Source organism: Solanum tuberosum, unplaced genomic scaffold, assembly GCF_000226075.1.
Source record: "Solanum tuberosum cultivar DM 1-3 516 R44 unplaced genomic scaffold, SolTub_3.0 scf00312, whole genome shotgun sequence".
In the NCBI taxonomy this organism is placed as follows: Eukaryota; Viridiplantae; Streptophyta; class Magnoliopsida; order Solanales; family Solanaceae; genus Solanum; species Solanum tuberosum.
The window spans coordinates 548,782-552,745 of NW_006239237.1; the positions used below are offsets into that span (position 1 = coordinate 548,782).

Sequence of the window (3,964 nt, forward strand, 5' to 3'; positions counted from 1 at the left end):
ACAAAATTTCAAGCGTAACGTAATTTTTACACAAGCACTGGTAGTGTGTGTTTCTATAGACTTTGTTGCCTCTCTTATTTTGGACCCTTTCTACACTGTTGTGTCCTTTTCGACACTCTCCTAAACTGATATTCATTTGCCACAAATCCAAGATAGGATTGAGGGACCATAGAGTAACACAGTGAATATGTATACGTCGAAGAAGATATAGCACACTTGATCATCAACAACAAGAACAAACCCAATGTAATTCCACACGTCGCAAGACATATGAATAGGGAAAAATGACAAACTTTTATTCACCAGACATCCAATGTATACATGTTATGGTCTTTATCTAGCTCCAACCAGCACAGTAACTTTCTCTTCTTTCTAACTCTTCATCTATATATTGCCGCAAAATCAACTCTATAACCTTCACTAATGCTAAAAATATCAAAAAGGTACGTATGGAAGAGTATCGGAGATGGGGAATGAATACACGAGGGTTAAAAAGGAGACTAGACTTTCCCTCTGTAGACCACGAACAACCATGGTTAAATGTCACATGTATATGTAAAATCCTTTCTAGATGGGATCGAAGAGGGTGTTCTTAATCAAGAACTCCAACAAATCTGGAGTTGCGGTAACCGTATCCACCACACAACTGCCATCCTTGTAAAGCGTAAATGTAGGTACTACTGTAATTTTCTCTGCTGTAGCGATTGCTGGGCTCTGTTTCACGTCCACCTTCAGTAGAAAACAGAAGAAAAGATCATTCCCCTGTTGTGCATTGTAAGAAATATAATAGCAGCTTAGAGTCTAGGTGTTCCCGTCTGCCTTAAAAGCACGACGTGTTGCCTATGATTGTTTACCTTGAGAAAATTACTGAACGATATTTGGCGCTCAAGGTATCCATGACTGAGGAGATCCACATGCATTGTGGGTTGGATAATTCATTAAAATGGGCCACAGATGCACCTACAGTTTACAACAGTAGTTGTTGAGTTATATAGTAAATGATATAAGGAAGGTTAACATACTGACTGATGCAGGAAAGCCTAGCAGATGCAATCGCAGCCCGGAACTTCTCAAGATCTGAAACCAACTCCACCTTGCCATCACCTTCTCTGCGTGACTTCTTTAATTCAACTCGGGCAAGGGATAAATTTTCAGCAACCTCTTCGTTAGTTGGATGTTCCTGCCGCAGAATCTCATAATCTCTCACAGCATCAGCCCATCTTTCCAGCTATAATGCATTGCATACGATCAAATTTATGATTTTTGCTCAAACAGCAGCAATTATCAAGAAAAAGTAAAAAAGAACCAATTAAGATTTAAAGGTGGCATGTCACACCTTGATATTTGAGGTAGCTTTTCGGAAAAGAGCTTTAGTATATTGTGGCCGGATAAGGAGAGCATGGTTGCTATCAGCCAGAGATTTTTCAAACTCTCCAAGTTTAAACCAGCAATTTGCTCTATTGTAGTAGAGAATTGAATTTGAAGAATCAAGCAAGAGCCCTTCCCCATAAGCACTACAATCTTGGGCATATCTTTTAGAATGAAAATGCTCGTTGCCAAGAGTACGAGCTTTACCCACCAGCCTCATGTTTTTGAGTTTACCAGTAACTTCAGCACTTTGAAGATCGATTCGTGCAGCTCTTTCAATGGCAATACACGCATCATCAAACCTGCAGATATTCATGATCAGTTCTCTCATAATATGGCTGAACCTCTTTTATTTTTATATTACAACCTATTCAATACTCACTTTCCAAGAGTGCTGTCAATCTGAGCTTGGACAAAGAATACGTATGCTTCAGAGAGCATTCCAAAAAAATTTGACTGGCGTGCTGTGGCAGATGGTTCATACGTCCTAGCTTTATAAATCCACAATTCAGCATCCTTCAATTGGTGTAGCTTCAAATGAGCTTCCGCTTGACATGCAAATAGCTGTGAATTAACTATCAGCACTTGAATTTTCATTCACCTATTCGTCACAGAATGTAACCACTAAAGATGCTTTACCTGAGGAGATGAATCAGCTCCAGAAGTAGTTGCTGCCTCAGTTTCTTGTAACGTAGTCGTCCAATCTTCAAGTCTCCGGGCGTCAGTGCATTTGTTGATATGTTCCGTCACTGCCTGCTACTTCTGCAACGTGGCTTGATCTGGTTTCTGACCCAGGGAAAATAAGTGCTCCCTTGCATTTTCAACCTGTCCTAAACTGCAAGGTTTACAGGAATGAGATTGCGCTCATTGTTCTAGACAAAATAGAATTCAGATAAGGAATTGACCGAATGCTGTGGCAAGTTTAATTATAAACTGTAAAGAAACGAAGAGGTTTGATAATAGAATTGATGGTGGAAGCTACCAACAAAGAGGGGAAAAGAAAGGGAAAAACACAACTTCTCGGAGAACAGTCGAACTAAAAGAACAAGAAAACACCGAAACAGAAAATAGTTCTGCTGCCAAACATATTCAGAAAATAGTTGATGGTAAAGTGCAGCCCGTTGGCACCAATCAACACATATCCTGCATCCTGTTTGACATTTCTATGGTAATATACATACACAAAAAACATCAATCAGGAAAGTTTTACATTAGCAAACAACAAGGGCAGCAAAGATGAGCAAAATAACACATTTCCCGCCTAATAGATAATATAACCTACAGAAAGTTCACCACATTTTCATTATTCATGATCAACAATAAGCAAACGGGCATGTAGATTCTAAAGATTTGAACATTACATATCACTTGCCTAAGTAACAAAGATAATCAAAGATTTGTTGATAACTGATTCGCAAACACACATATGGATTCTAAAGGTTGGAATCGTTTTATATCACTTACCGTATTTAACACTTAATCAATTATCGTATTTAACACTTAATCTCCTATACATAAATTTCACCACATTTCCAAAATTTGTTAACTGATTCACGAACACACACACAGAGACTCAAAACGTTTGAACTGCCTATATCACTTACCTAAGTAGCACAGATAATCAAATATAGCACATTTAACCCTTGATCTCCAATACATTTCCAATGTTCGTTTATAACTGATTCGCAAACAAACACACAGATTCTAAACAGTTGAACCTTTTATATCACTTACCTAAGTGGCAAAGATAACCAAATATAGCACATTTAACACGTAATTTCCGATACAACCTACATAAATTTCACCACAATTCGTTGATCACTATTCGCGAACACACACAAAAAAGATTCATTGCACTTACCAAAGTAACAAAGATCCCAAACGCTGGTGTGCTCGAACATATGTTGGAGATAATCTAATGGCTTCTTCACATTCCTTCGCTGCTTCGATTATTCGCTTAAGACCCATTAATGCAGCAGCTCGAGTACAATGAAATCTACCATCGCCCGGAGAAATTGCTATAGCTTTATCATAAAGACTCAACGCTTCTGCAAAATTACCCTTCTTGTAAATCTCATTCGCTTGTGTATTCAACTCCTCCGGATTATCTTTCGAACTGGAGGCAACACCACTGGATTCTGGCGAAGCACTACCGGCAACACGACGGGTTTTCGGCATTGCACCACCAGGCATTATGCTTCCGTAGCCGTACATACCGGGTATCATCTCATTGTCATTTAACACAGTCCGTTCAGGCTTACTACGCATCCCAGTTATCACGTTACCGGACGGGCAAATATTCCCGGCGGGAACTATTTTAAAATTTTCCGAGAACCCGAAGAAGTCGAAGAACTCAGATTCCGACCAGATACCGATGTAGATGAACCCGAACTGCTCCTTGTATTACTAGAACTCAACCGGCTCCTCAATGTTGAAACAGGTGAACCCAGTCTCAGTACTCGAGGATCGTCATCCTCTATCCTCCAAGAATTTTTCATCTGATCAGCTAAAGAGCTTGAACCCTTTACAGAATCACTCTTCTTTTTAGAACCCGACATTTTTTAGAACCTACAATGTTAGAGAATAAATCAATCAC

At 39.3% G+C, this 3,964-nt stretch overlaps 1 pseudogene; it reads right to left on the minus strand.

The window, feature by feature from the left end:
• Positions 1-967: 967 nt before the first annotated feature.
• On the minus strand, positions 968-3,636 carry LOC102596490 (inactive TPR repeat-containing thioredoxin TTL3-like; annotated as a pseudogene).
• Positions 3,637-3,964: the final 328 nt, after the last annotated feature.